The following is a 15952-nucleotide window of genomic DNA, read 5'->3' on the forward strand; positions in this document are numbered from 1 at the left end:
ATTACTTCGGCAGGGAATAAGATGGGGCAAATTGAGCACGGCTCTTAAAATTTCTGCTCAGAAGTAGCCATATGCCACTTTCATTCAGATTTCATTGGGAAAAGTAAATCACATGACTATGCCCAATATTAAAGTAGGTTAGGAGTATAATTTTTCTATATGACAGAAAGGACAAGAAATGAAATATTTGTGAATAGCTTGGAGATGGTAACAACCAAAATGCTAAAGGATACTCCCCAAATCTGATTGTATTCATGGGTAAACATAATTTGGAAATTTTAAGCTATCAGCTCTAGGAAATGCTGCTTTAAGCTTGAGAGTTAATTTTACTACAAGAAGAAGAAAAAGAAGGAGGGGGAAGAGGGGGAAGAGGAAGAAGAGAAGGAGGAAGAAGAGAAGACGTATTCCACATACTAGGAAGTAAGCTTCTGAAAGTCATTACTTCAAGAGGTGGTATAGACTGAAAAATGGCTTCAGAAACAGTCTAAATTAGTACATGGAGTTGAATCCATGCCAACCAGTAATGAGACAAAATTTATGATATCCCAATGTCGCCAGTCATTGAATCACTCAGTTTTTTGTTTTGTTTTAAGCTGGGCATTAACACATTAATATCCAATGTACTAATAATAATTCAGTAGTAACAGCACTTCTGGGTGCTCATAGAAACAAATATAATGTATTGAAATTTGAATTTTCTGTCAGCTCATGTTTTATTTATTTATTCAGTCAGTGAAGGGGGACAATCAATTTCGTAGCATAAAATACAGCGGTGCCAAAAAAATCTAGGAAAGCAGCTCTCAAAATTGTTTATTATGTAAATTGTTCTGAATACGTAGTGGATGTAGTCTCTCTGCTAGGCACTTCACACATAGTATAATGTTCACTCTTCTCCCCAACCTGGACCTGCAACGTGTATGACCCTGAGCTGTTCCTAGAGGCTTGTAGGGCCAAGACTGATGGACACTTGACATGAAACCATCCTCCCTTTTTGGGAAAAATGTGGGTTTGATCAACTGTCATTAGTGGGAGTAATCTAGGGTACAGTATCAAAAAAGCCATCACCCCAAAATTACTTAGATAATTAACAAGGAAAGAAAATCATGTCCATGAATTATCAACTGGGCAGACTTTAGTCCCCACTCCCTAATTTAAGATAAGAAGAATATCATCTCAATACACCTTTGAAAAAAAATAAAGAATTCTCACCAGAGGAGGGCCAAGAAACAAACATAAGAGATATCTGAAAAGATTCCTTTGATGATATACATCTCTTGAAATTCCAAATTTTACACTGTTCTGTAAAAAGAACAAATCAGTTAGCTAACTAGTCTGGCAAAAGAAAGAGTACCTTCTGATCATTGACCAAGACTCTCTGAAAAATGTTATTGGTTCTATTTTACAGATGAAGAAACCGAGGCTCAAAAAGGTCAAATCATCAGTTCAAAATCCAAAGTTGACCTTCTTTATTTACCTCCTTCACTTTCTAAGCCCTTTTTACTTCTTCCTATCTACCTCAAATGCCTTTCTTTTTCTGCTCGCTGCTAGAATTTCAAAATCTGGGATCAGAGAAGACCCCAGTGGGCTGCATTCTCAAGAAACAATGACACACATCATTCCAGCTTTTCCCCAGGCCCTTTATTTGCTTCCTAAGAGATTCAGACAGAATTTTGCTTTTTAATCCTTATACCAGGATTTGCATTTCAAAACGAAGTTTGAGATATTGATTGATTTTTGATGAAAGAAGGAATCCTTCATGGTGAGATTATGAACTTCAGGGAGAGAGAAATGTCAGTGAGGGCTTTCCTGGTATCCTTGAAATCACACCACCACAGCATCAGCCTACACAGAGGGATGGCCTTGCTCTGATTCTTCCAATCCAGGCACCAGAAATCTGCTAGGCAAAGACGGTCATTCTTGAGTAGGGCCCACGAATCAAGAAATTTAATCCCTCCCGCAAAAAAAAAGCTTTCAAAAAATATAGGGGGGCTTCCCTGGTGGCGCAGTGGTTGAGAGTCTGCCTGCCAATGCAGGGCACACGGGTTCGAGCCCTGGTCTGGGAAGATCCCGCGTGCTGCGGAGCGACTGGGCCCGTGAGCCACAGTTGCTGAGCCTGCGCGTCTGGAGCCTGTGCTCCGCAACAAGAGAGGCCGCGATAGTGAGAGGCCCGCGCACCGCGATGAAGAGTGGCCCCCACTTGTCGCAACTGGAGAAAGCCCTCGTACAGAGGCGAAGACCCAACACAGCCATAAATAAATAAAAAATTTAAAAAAAAATATAGGGCATGAGGGAGGTGATTTCAGACACCTAATCCGACCACAGTGTTTAAAAAATGGGAAAATCCACAAGCATCCGTGTTCTAATCTGCTCAGAGGTGAGTCATCCACTCTTTCAGTCTTTTCTGTCATTCACTCAGCCTGTGATTCTCCTCTTATTAAAACATCTGGTTACTCCTACAGATGTTTCCAGACTGACTAGTGTACCCTTTCTTCACAGCCGGCTGGATCCCCATCTTGTAAAAGAGTCTGATCTCTTTCAGCTGGTGCTCAGGAGCAACTCAACACAGGACTAGCATAGGGATAATTTGAACTAATCAGAGGTCTGCAAAGGAAACAGCTATGTACCAAAATTTGTGCTACAATCCAGTCAAAGAAAGACAGGGACATGAATAGAGGGGCTACTTGCCAGAAAGCTCTGATCCTGCCCTGCTTTTCCCAGAGCTATTTGGCAAACAAGCAAGCACTTGAGTGTAATTTCTTCATTGGTACTTGTCTCCTTTTATTCCCCAGTGATGCAACTCGCTTACTTACCTAAGTCTCAACAACCCACTTAAGCAAGCAGAAATGGGAATTTCCATGGAACATATTTCTAGAGAACTTTTGATGTTGGTCATTGAACTGGAAGCAGCTGTGTTATCTAATGTATACAAAATGCTAATTAACCCCTTTTGCTACCATCACTCTTCCACTCCAATATTTTAATGTTCAACCAGAGAGATTAAATTTAGAATATGCCTCTTTTCTGGGAGCTCTAAGTACATCTAAAGAGCTAAATCTGAGAAATAAAATCAGAAACTGAGACGTGACCTGGAAACGGGATTTTTCTGGGGCTCCTCATTAGATGTCTTGGCTCAGGGTTCTTTCAGTTAACTCACAGCTTAACAAACTCCTATGGAAACCTACTATGAGCTGTTGAAATAGTAACATGGATACAAGGAGAAAAAGACCAGTCCCGGACTAATGTTTTTCAGTCTGATGGAGAAGATAAGTAAAATAATTTGTATCTATACACTAGATGATTCTAGAAGGCAGACACTGCCAACTGGTGTTAAAAATCATCTTCAGAGAAGAGCTCTAAGCTCCTCAGTCCATGATGCTGATGATGTGTGTTTCTTGATGTCAGCATGCTCAGTTTGTGCAGCTACATGCATTTTTCTGTATGAATTTTTTAATGTATATCTGTATTCTATATGTACTATTTTAATTCAAAAATGTTTAAAAACCCCTTCGACTAATTACATAAATTTGGCTCTAAATCCCCAGCATTGTTTCTAATAATCATCCTAATAATATTTAACATTTGACCAACTTAAATACTTTTGTCCAACAAGGAGGGATAAACACAAGTAAGCAACAACAACAATGACAACAAAAATGGCTTCTTTGATTAAACACAACAGTGTGTCAGGCACCGGACCAGGCACAGGAGATCAAAAGTCACAGTGCAGGGGAGAAGTCTTTTGGCCATCAGAGGTCTCAAACGGAGACTTAGACTGCCTGTGCTATTTTCAAGCATACAGTTCAAAGCGGGGAGGTGGGCAGAGAAAGAAGTATTTGAAGATTTTGGGGTAAAGCATGCTCTTTCTGGTTAATTGCTAACCACATGACTAGCTAGTGTCATGTGCCCGCCTGCTTCACACACTTATGCCCACTTGCAGGGCCCCAACTAGTTCTAGGCTCTTCTATTCTCAGGGTTGCCATCTCCAATTCTAATTCTCATGTCAGCATCAAGCTCTATGAGGAATCACTGAGCAACCTTTAAGATCTTCAAGCAGCAATTGTGCAGTTAACACAAATCTATAGGCCGGGCTTGGTAGTGACCACACCAATAAAACAAAAATCAACCATCCCCTTTATAGGCGGTGTGGAAAGTCCAGTGGATCTCTCATTAACCTTCTAAGTAGCCGCGGTCATAGTCAGCACTAACCATCCTCATAAAATGAAGGAGTAAAAGTAAAAATCATAACCGATCTTTACTATTGTTTTTTTTTAAGTGGTGGACTTATTTGTATCTCAGGAAATTGTAAAATGTTTTCTCTTGCCCTTGTCTTTTTCACTTTGTCTCCATCCCGGCTTCCCTCCCCCAGCCATCGCTTCTGCTCCAATTGCCTTGTTGCTGTTTATAAAGCTGTGGCCACCCAGCCTGTGAGGTGGAAGATGGCAGTAATTTTATCTTCCCCATCTTGTATGCCCACTGCCTAAAACACTGTTCAAATATCAAGCAGTCACTCAATAAACGTGGATTAAATGAGGAAGAAAATACAAAGAGCAATCAAATTATGTGAGACTAAATATGCATGCGGACTTAAAACATAAGAATCCATTTAATCTGCTAGAAAATTCTAGCCCTCAATAAAATGTTAGAATTGGAAAGGATCTTATGTATCATTTGGTCCAATATCCTTATTTAAAAAATGAGGGTCATGTGCACAGAAGTCACAGAGCCAGCCAGGGCAAAGCAGGCACAGACCTCCCTCCAGGAGTTATGTAAATTTCTTCACCTCAAAAGTAGTCTTTTCTGATTAACTTCTTATTCTCATCACTTGTACCTCTGGTATTGTCTCAGTCAGCCATCCAAAATGGTCTCAGGATTTTTCTTCTGATTTGTTTTAATTGTCAGTTAATGTGGTTTTGTTTTTTAATGAGTCACACTCTTCTCGCTAACTGTAGTGACCTTTTCTCAACCTTCCACTACTTCTCTTTCGTTTTAAATGTTCTCTAAGTTGCCTAAATTTTCACCATCCTTTTCCAGTTTAAGGGGAAAAAAAATCATGCATAGTGGAAGGGGGTTTGGAAACTCTATTGTCAAAAATGATGTGAATTGATTGGGGGTGGGGTTGGCAGTGGGGGGAGGTGCAGTGTCCCAGACTGGTGAGGAAATACCAGAGCCTAGAAAATGCCAAGCCAGACGGGATAGGGCACACCTTCGAGATCTGGCGAAGAGGTCCCAAAGGACACTTTTTGCAAAGGAATAAAAATAAATGGATGAGAAAGCTCACCTGGGATATCTTTCCAAAAAAGTAAGCAATGTAAAAATAAAACAAAGCCCATAGTTGGTAAATTCATTCAAATATTCATTTATTCAACTGACATTTAGACGGCACGTTCTTTTGTATCTAACCTCATACTAGATGACTGGGCTATAGTGGAAAGAAACAAACCCTTCCTCAAGGAGTCCAGGTTCAAGAGACAAAGGAATGTTAAAGGAAACTTCTCAGATGCATTGATTTTGAGCAAAGGTCTAGGTTTATTTGAAACTTGCCACATGGGTACTAACTTCAAAGAAAGCCTGTTCAAATCTTGCTTCCACAAAGAGAATCTTTAAATTGATAGAAATAAAACAAAACAAAAACACTGTCTTGATGAGATTGTTAGTCTAGGTGCTAGAAAGGAATTCTAAAAAAGGTTTATTGATCTAGTCCCAAGATTGTTTAAAGGGTTTAAATTTGTAAAACTATCATACGTATATCCATTTTTGTAGGCTAAACTCTAATTTCACTGACCTGGGAATTAATCAGATAGACTACCAATTAGTAATGAAAGATTGCCCAAGTATGTTATCAAAAAGTAATTATGTTTTTCCTCAGGTTTGAGGCACTTCATTTCTTGTTCAATTCCTAAAATTTATCCTCAGAAAAAGGTGAGACAATATAAAATGAACATTATAATGTATACTCTATCATGAATAAGGATAGTGACAGAAGTTTTTTGTGACTAATAAGAATTATTAGCAAACACAAAAAATAATAGTATTAAATATTCAATGTCTATTGCAACAAGTTATGAAGACACATGATCAGTCCCTACTAGGAGAACTTCAGTGGTTTTCTATCCTCTACCACACCCTAGATGGAATGTTCTATCAATTAACAAATTCTCTTCAATCTGACTCATTCACCGAATAGTCTTACCAGTATTTGACTGTCAGTAAAAAGTACTTTGTGGGCAGGGAGACCTGGTTTGAATATCTGCCCCACCAATTAACCAGGTTTGAAGGTTAGAAAAGTTATTTAAACCTTTGAACATCAGTTTCCTCATTGCTAAAATGGAAATAGTTTCTCACTTAACAGAGTTGTTAAGGTTACATAAAATAATGCATGTGAAAGTATTCGGCACAAAGTAAACATCCAATAAATTATAATCATTTTAGTTAAATCGTCATCATCATCATCACTTTTTTTTCCAGGCAGTGTGGGTACACCCTGCCCATTGCATGGGGTAGAAATCAAAGCATTAGATTTGAATCTAAGCTCCATAACTTATTAGCTATGAGATCAAGGTAGATCATGTAATATTTCTCATTTAAATTCCCCATCTATAAAACTGGGATAAAGTAAGAACTACATCACAGAGTTGTGGTGACAAGTAATTGAAATAATACAAGGAAGTGCCCATTAATGAGTGGTTCTTCACTAAATGATATTCCCCTTACTCAGCGTGTCCAGATCCGGCATTCTGGCTAATGGAGAGGCATCCCTATGCTATAAATGAATGCATTGCCATTTAATTTGTCAGTTCAGTAGTTAAGTATTTTTAGTGTGAGGTTTGTCCTCTAGAGCCTCTAGGGACTGCTCATCCCTGGAGAAGGTGATCAAATCACATTAAAGAACCTGCAGAATTGTGGACAAAATCAGTTATATTACCAATCCTTGTCCACATAAGTCCTGTCCCATGAAATCATCTGTCCTCTGGTTTAAAATGAGTATAAGCATATTAAAAAGAAATGAAAAACAGAGTACTGAGTTCCACATTGTACATCTTAGAGGGAAAAAAATGGTTGGAAAATTCCTGTGGGTAGAGTCCAGGAGACTGAGTCCAATTTGGGGTTCAGCTGGTTGCTAGGCATGAGAGTAGTTTCTCAGGAAGTCGCACCCTCTGTTGTTACACCCCAGGCTCATCCCTGGGCCCCAGGCATTGATCTCTGCTGCATGCTCCAGTCATTCTGAACTACCTGCTATTCTCTGATGATTTTGTGATTCCTCATTTCAATGCCTTTGTACCATCTAATCCCTCTAGTAGAAGTGGCTCGGTGCCCCTTTCCCTTACCTTTCTTCTGCATCTGCATATCTTTATGACTCAGCTCAAGGGTCACTTCCTCTGGAAAGACTTGCTTCTATCACACCATCAATACCCTTGTCTGTGTTTCTTTGGACTCTGTCTTGACTTTCACTACAGTCATCCAGGGAATATCTTTTTAGTCTCCGTCATCTTTAAAGCACTGAATGTAGATACCATGTCTATTCCCCACCCCCCCCACCCCCTTTTTTTACCTCAAGCCTAGCCCACAGTAAGTTCTCACTAATACTTAACTGGAGACTGACTGGTCAAAAATAGAAATAAAAATATGGTCAAAGTTCCAAGCAGAGGTAAAAATAAGCAGCTTTATCTTTAATTGGAGGGTGGAGGGCAAGTGCTGGGATTTTCCAGTATGTTATTCTTAGCAAATTTTCTGTTATCTGTTTCATTTTGGTTTTACTATGGGGCACATGTTTTTTAATCTCTAAAAGGGGAATAATAATTACCATTCAAGATGACTGTAAGATTTGAAAAAGATAACATATGTGAATGTGCATAGTGTAGTACCTGAACCAAGGTTAGGGGTCAAGAGATGTTGTTATTCTAACTAAATTATCAGCAGTCTTTTTATAGAAAAACAACTTACACACAATAACTAGTGACTGACATAGACCTTACTGAAGGTTTTAAGGGAAAAATAGAGAAAAATGTTTACGTGTCACTCCCCACCACAAACCACAGAAAATCTACAGTGGAAGACCTCTTTTTGGCCATAATACTATTGGAGATTTCCTCTTGGACCTTTGAGTAACTACCCAGGAGTAGAATGTCTGGATTATATGATAGATGAACTTTTAAAAACATTGCCAAACAGTTTTACAAAGTGATTGTGCCATTCTACATTCCCATGAAGAGTATATGAGAGTTCCAGTTTTTCCACATCTTTGCCAACTTTTGGTTTAGTTGGTCTTTTAAAATTTTAGCCATTTTATACCTGATATCCATAATGGTCTTATATCTCTAATACAAAAAGAACTGCTTAAGTTAACATGAAAAAAACAAAAATGGTTATGAGTCTTGAATGAGCACTTAACTAAAGATGAGACAGCTAATTCATCTGCTGAGAGTAGGAGCAGGAAAATCCTAAGGAGAAAGATGAAACTTTAAATTAAGCCACGAAAGGAATGAGAACAGTTCATGACCAGTAGAACACAGAAGGATTCCATGGCAACACTGGGAGCCCTGTTGAGGCATTATTCAACAAGGCTGCACAATTTCTCCAACACTGTTCAGTCTGTTGGGAATAGCAGTGGACAATCAGGGTCCAAGTCAGAGATAATGATCATCACAAATTATTCAGCCCGGCATATCAGGGTGGGATAACTGCTGAAAGAAATAATCCCCAAATTCCAGTGACTTATCTCAAGATAGAGTTTGTTTCTCACTTGACATTGAAGTGTAGGTCAATGGATGGTCTCTGCTCCACACAGTCACTCAGGTACCCAAGATCTTTTTATCTTGTCTCTCCTGCAGGCCTTTTAAGTTCTCTTCATTCATCCAATGGATGCAGTAAAAATGCTGGGATTAGACACGGAAGGCCTTAATGAGCCAGGCCTGGAAGTACTGCTCATCGCTTCCACTCAAACTTCACTGGCCAGAACTTTATCATTGGTTTTAATCTAATTGTCAGGGGAAGCGAATAAAGAAGTTGTACGTCCTGGAGATGAGGATAATAAAGCTACTGGTGACCATTTTCAGTCTCTGACACACAAGGCAAAAGTCAGGTACCAGAATATTTTTCAATATAAGATAAAAACAGAGACATGGGAATTTTTCAAGATCAGTTCATATAATGACATCTCTCATTTCTCCTGAAAGTCGGTTCATGCCCCCACCTTCTTAATTTCCTTCACACTTAGTGCCCAGTCTTCCTTTTTATCTTATTCTTGGCCTCATTCTCAGTTGTACATTAGCGTTCAGGTAACCCCATCAACTCTCAGCTCTGTGCCAAGAACTCACCTTTATGCTTGAGTTCATTCCCTTTACAGAGATCCATTCCAGCTGCCTGTGGTCTTATTTACACTTGTGCTCAGGTAGTTGGTTTCCTCTGACCTTTTCTTTGCCTATTCAAAATCCTATTCACTTTTCAAGGCTCAGCTTAGTTCAAAGGACACTTCTCTAGAAAGCTTTTCCATAATAACCAAATATCTGGGCCATAGACATGCTTTTTGATTCTAGATCTTTCATTTATTTATTTTAATCTTGGATTGTGAACTCAAGAACTTTGAGGACCTTTTTCATTCATTGTCAAAATGGAAATAAGAGTTGTTTTACATAATAATGGTAACTATTCAAACCTAGTATATAAAAGTGCAAAGTATCTGATGTATAATAGATACTCAAGAATACTAAATGATAACATCTATTCTGCTCAGAACTTCTTTGGCATTTTTAGTTTATCAATCCTTTCACATATTACCACATTTTCCTTTTATTGTGGGTGTCTATGCACTTGTCCTCTCTTTGTATTGAATTCTGGATCATGAGCAGATGTTTTTTCTTAAGAGTGTGTGTGTGTGTGAATTCTTAATTGTACTGAGCACATGTATTCATGGCACAGATCCAATAAATGTGTTCGCATCAGAAAAGTTCTGAGATTCTCATCCCAAAAGGAGATGGTGAAAAGACTTAAGCTAATGTGTAGAAACACACAGAAATTCTTTTTTAACGAGAAAGAATCCTGTATAAGCAAGCACAAAATATATCTCAGTAAACATGGAAGTACTATATGAACTCTATCATGTTACACAAATACAAAGGATTATTATTACAAAGTAGAATAAAATTGAAGTTAAAATTTTGTGTGTTTTCCAGTTACCATTAAGAGTCCAGTTCATAACTCCTTTTTTTAAAATAGCTTTCCTTCCCAGGAAGTGAGGCAGAATGATTCCCTGTTAAGAGAAATTAAACTTGTTGGTCATTTTCCACCAAAAAATTGCTTGATAGAGCCAAATACAATTCTGTAAGCGTTCCTCTTTCCTAAATACTGCAGGAAAGCCCCATGGGCATCTGGTTTAAGCAAATAGAGGGAAACATGTGACCAATTATGCATGTAAGCAGGAGAGAAACTTGACGGAAGATTCAGAAATTGAGGGTCCACAGCAAAATAAGTGGTCTTTACCATGTTTTGTGTATTTCAGATACATAGATTTTTTTCCATCATACATGAAGCTGAAAAAAATAAATATACTGAACTCTTGCATTGTATGTAATGTTCATCTTTTTATAGATCTTGTTTCCAAATTCGCTTTTCAGGAAGTGGATTTACAGCTTTGAAGTTGCTGTTCCTTACGTGTTTCTAAGAAGCTAAAAGTTACCAAGTTAGCAAATGGAATTAAAATCTGGGGCTCAAATAAAGAATAAAGACAACTAAAAATATTTCATGCCCTCATTTTTTTGAAGCTTTGAAACGATTTTTTTTACGAGTTAATGTTATGGCCCTAGTTGAAAATACTTTTATCATTGCCATTTTATTCTGTACAGCGTTAAACTAACATGGAATCTAGGTTGCTTCTGATTAAATAAAGATTGGAGGAGACAGAGCCTTTTCAGGTTTCAAGGTCTCCTGCCTACTCTAGGGACTTTGGTAGTTAAACAAAATGCAAGGGTATCAAAAATGTTTATATAACTTAATTAAATTAAAACAGACACTTCCATAAAAGAAATTCTAGAACCAGTCATCTTGGGAAAAGATATGGCCCGCTAAATCTATCACCCTGTTTTTCTTGGTCATGTCCCAAGATTTAAGGCTCTCTGCTCATCTGCCCTTTTAGGTACTCAGTCACTCTTATCCATCCATCCATCCTTCCACCCATTCAAAATGATTCAAAAGTATGCATTCACTTAGTGTGAGTTAGGTATTTCTTTAAGGGATGCAAAACAGATATGGTTCCTATTCCCACAGTACTTTAGTAGAAGAGATAGTAATTAAAGTTACCTAAATGCCTAAGTAGTTATGTACTAAAATAAGAGCTATGGTAGAAAGATATCATATGCTATGAGAGAGAATAACAGTGAGGTCTAATTTAGTTTGGGGACTTAGAAAAAAAAAACTTTAAGAAAAGAGCATTTAAACACATATATATGGAATCTAAAAAAAAAAAAAAATTGGTTCTGAAGAACCTAGGGGCAGGACAGGAATAAAGACGCAGACGTAGAGAATGGACTTGAGGACACGGGGAGGGGGAAGGGTAAGCTGGGACAAAGTGAGAGAGTGGCATGGACATATATACACTACCAAATGTAATATAGCTAGCTAGTGGGAAGCAGCCACATAGCACAGGGAGATCAGCTTGGTGCTCTGTGACCACCTAGAGGGGTGAGATAGGGAGGGTGGGAGGGAGACGCAAGAGGGAGGGGATATGGGGATATGTGTATACGTATAGCTGATTCACTTTGTTATACATCAGCAACTTACACACCATTGTAAAGCAATTATACTCCAATAAATATGTTAAAAAAAAAAACCAAATAAATTGGGTTAATGTAATAAAGGCCAGGTGTGAGGGATTTGTTCTGTTGATGTGACTCACAGCAGAGCAGAGAGGTTACAGAATTGGCTGTAGCAGCACCTTCTTGATTCAACAGGAAGATTCCTGATCATGATGGAAGCAGCAGCATGTAGAGGTACAGTTTTTGGGGTTTTTTTTTTACATGTGGGATATTAGTTCCCCAACCAGTGATCGAACCCATGCCCCCTGCAGTGGAAGCATGGAGCCCTAACCACTGGACTACCAGGGAAGTCCTGAGGCACAGTTCTATGCTGAAGCTTTGGGAGTCATTGTTAAAAGTTCAGCCTAAAGTCTGTTACATAATTTATTCCCAGATTTCTGTAAGTCATTTAACACACATTAGTAAATTTCTTTCTCTTTGCATTAGCTACAGTGGATTCAGTACTATGCAACCAGAAAGACAAAGTATTGATTTATAAAAGGAAAACATGCCTAGGAAGAGTTGTGAAAATAGTCGAAGTCAAAATTTCCCAAACTGATCTGAAAATGTTAGTGATCTGAGAGATGTTTAAATAGGTATTTAAGAATAATGGATTTCTTTTCCATAGGACTTCTCAAAAACTTTGAAATTGTGAATTTGTGTTGTAAATCACACTGTGCATCATTTCCCCAATGCATTTCACCAGGAAATTATTCATTTCAGGGGAAACCTATTTTCGGCTTGAGAAACACAGAAAGAGTTTGTGAAACATTGGTCTAAATAAAATACCCAGCAGTCTGAGCCAACAACCTTTGCTGTTGTTCCAAGTCTGTTTGTTCCAAGCAATCTGTTTTCAGACTTTTTGTTTCCATATCTCTTGTTGTCATGCTATAGTAGGCAGTTTTCTGTATAGGGATATCAATATCCAAACAGTATAAAAAGTATATACACATTTTGTAAGTTGGCAGCATTATTTATTTGGACAAAGTAATTTCATTTCAGTTTGTCTAGAGTAGTGAAAACCAGATACAAAAGGAAGCCCAGCTTATTTTATGACCCCAAAGAAATCAAAGTGAAAACATTAACGTAAATATATTTTGTCTTTATTTCTCAGCTTACTTGTGGTTCCAGAAGAGTTCAATGGGGATAAGAATTTTACAAGAGACAGAAGGTACTGAGTGTTTTTGTGGTGAGATAGTATTTGAATACTACATTTGAATACTAGAGCTTGTAAATGTATAGGCTTGGGATCAGCCTTAGCTTTGCAAAATTAATGTCATTCTAGTGCAATGTCATAAACATTGTCATTTTCTAGAATAGAGGGAAAAATTAATTCAGCCTAAAGCGATAAGGAAAGACCTCCTCATAGAAGATGTGATGTTTAATACCTAGAAGGCTTGTTAGAGCTTGTGTTGTATAGGGTAGAGTGGAATGTAAATAAGATGACTGAGGGTGGGTCAGTGTGATTATGGACCCTGAATGTAATTTCTGCATGTCTAATGGATTCTGAAAATCACAGTCAAGGCTTATACCTTGGCCATATAGCATCATGTGAATTAAGTGATTAGAAAAGAATCATAACGTAGAATGTCATTACTATGATTAATTATTGTGAATAAACTTAATTTTTCAGCATTCCTGCTCCCCTCCAGGTTGTTTTTTTTTTTTTTTTTTTTTTCTATCAGTGTCAGCTCTTGGACAGGGAAGAGTTTCCTACCTATCTCCCAGTAGTAGCCGAACTCTGCTTTGTATCAGTCCAGGAACCAGGGTCCAGGAGTTTTTCTTTCACCTTTCTCAGAGGCAGATACCCTTCTCCCAGAAGGAGAGGATTTTTTTCCCTGGGTTCCAGGGATGGGAGAATTTCCTATTTTTCCTTGGGAACAAAGAGCTTTTACATCATCACTTTCACGTAAGTAGAGAACCTTTTCCTGGGCCCTACGCATCGGAAGGGGTACTGCCCCTCCCCCAGTGGGTTAAGAATTGTGTTTTATGTGAGACATGTTTCCAAGGAAATGAGTGCAAAATTTGCAACTTTGCCCCAATGACAACCAATCACTAACTGAACACCTGCACACTAGTTTCACCAAGGGGTCTCTGTGCTGCCTTCAGCCATGCAACCAGTCTTACATGGGAACAGCTCTGGAGACCTGTGGAATAGAACTTGTGAGTTAGGGTGAACTCTCCTTGTGTCTAGGTTCTCGCAGTCATTCGAAACTGATAAGCTCTCCTACACATTGATTTTAAGTATTTGGTAGCTGATTTCCTCTTTACCTGCTTTGATGACAGCAATACTTTCCTCTAATGTTCTGTCAGGAATGAAATCATCCTTTAGATTCATCTCTTCTCAGAGCCGTATGCCATTCATTGGAATTCAGTTGGTTTACCTTGCAGCCTCAGCTCTCCTATGGTTTCAAGAAAATTTATGATTTTATAAATTACGTAACTTTTTCTCATTGTTAAGCCAGTAGTGACATTTACTTGCCACTTTCTACATCCTAAGCTGACTTGGAAATCCTCATCCACTAGTTTTAGCATCAATTGACAATTCTTGCCTGAGACTGTTACTACTATTGTGTTCACAAATTTTTCTAATTTCATCATTCTTTCTCATTTATTAATTGACATTTGAGAGCTTGTGTTTTGGGAAAAAAACAAGTGGGAAAGGGTTGTCAAGTGTCAATGAGTAACAAGGAGGACACCCACATTATGTTTCCTGAGATATATGAACTATGAAGAAAAAATAATGACTGCTGTCAGTAAGATCTAGGAATCCCGGAAACACCACTGGCTACTGGTCAGTTTCTGTTAACCTCTCTTTAATTAATTAATTAATTAATTAATTAATTTTAAACATCTTTATTGGAGTATAATTGCTTTACAATGGTGTGTTAGTTTCTGCTTTATAACAAAGTGAATCAGCTATACGTATACATATAACTCCATATCTCCTCCCTCTTGCGTTTCCCTCCCACCCTCCCTATCCCATCCTTCTAGGTGTTCACAAAGCACCCAGCTGATCTCCCTTTGCTACGCGGCTGCTTCCCACTAGCTAGCTATATTACATTTGGTAGTGTATATATGTCCATGCCACTCTCTCACTTTGTCCCAGCTTACCCTTCCCCCTCCCTGTGTTCTCAAGTCCATTCTCTATGTCGGCATCTTTATTCCTGTCCTGCTCCTAGGTTCTTCAGAACTATTTTTTTTTTTAAATTTAGATTCCATATATATGTGTTAGCAGACGGTATTTGTTTTTCTCTTTCTGATTTACTTCACTCTGTATGACAGACTCTAAGTCTATCCACCTCACTACAAATAACTCACTTTCGTTTCTTTTTATGGCTAATATTCCGTTGTATATATGTGCCACATCTTCCTTACCCATTCATCTGTCAATGGACACTTAGGTTGCTTCCATGTCCTGGCTATTGTAAATAGAGCTGCAATGAACATTGTGCTACATGACTCTTTTTGAATTATGGTTTTCTCAGGGTATATGCCCAGGAGTGGGATTGTTGGGTTGTATGGTAGTTCTATTTTTAGTTTTTTAAGGAACCTCCATACTGTTCTCCATAGTGGCTATATCAATTTACATTCCCACCATCAGTGCAAGAGGGTTCCCTTTTCTCCACACCCTCTCCAGCATTTATTGTTTGTAGATTTTTTGATGATGGCCATTCTGACTGGTGTGAGGTGATACCTCATTGTAGTTTTGATTTGCATTTCTCTAATGATTAGTGATGTTGAGCATCCTTTCATGTGTTTGTTGGCAATCTGTAGATCTTCTTTGGAGAAATGTCTATTTAGGTCTTCTGTCCATTTTTGGACTGGGTTGTTTGTTTTTTTGATATTGAGCTGCATGAGCTGCTTGGAAATTTTGGAGATTAATCTTTTGTCAGTTGCTTCATTTGCAAATATGTTCTCCCATTCTGAGGGTTGTCTTTACATCTTGTTTATGGTTTCCTTTGCTGTGCAAAAGCTTCTAAATTTCATTATGTTCCATTTGTTTATTTTTGTTTTTATTTCCATTTCTCTAGGAGGTGGGTCAAAAAGGATCTTGCTGTGATTTATATCATAGAGTGTTCTGCCTATGTTTTCCTCTAAGAGTTTGATAGTGTCTGGCCTTACATTTAGGTCTTTAATCACTTTGAGTTTATTTTTGTGTATGG

General features: G+C 38.2%; 1 long non-coding RNA gene across 1 annotated transcript in view; it reads right to left on the reverse strand.

The window, feature by feature from the left end:
• The window catches only part of LOC118899395, a 77548-nt gene that overhangs the window by 35066 nt on the left and 26530 nt on the right, over positions 1–15952 (reverse strand). The window contains exon 2 of the long non-coding RNA XR_005020941.1: positions 14058–14188. This is a non-coding gene — a long non-coding RNA (uncharacterized LOC118899395). The remainder of the gene's footprint in view (positions 1–14057; positions 14189–15952) is intronic.

This window comes from Balaenoptera musculus, chromosome 8 (genome assembly GCF_009873245.2).
Source record: "Balaenoptera musculus isolate JJ_BM4_2016_0621 chromosome 8, mBalMus1.pri.v3, whole genome shotgun sequence".
Taxonomy (NCBI): domain Eukaryota; kingdom Metazoa; phylum Chordata; class Mammalia; order Artiodactyla; family Balaenopteridae; genus Balaenoptera; species Balaenoptera musculus.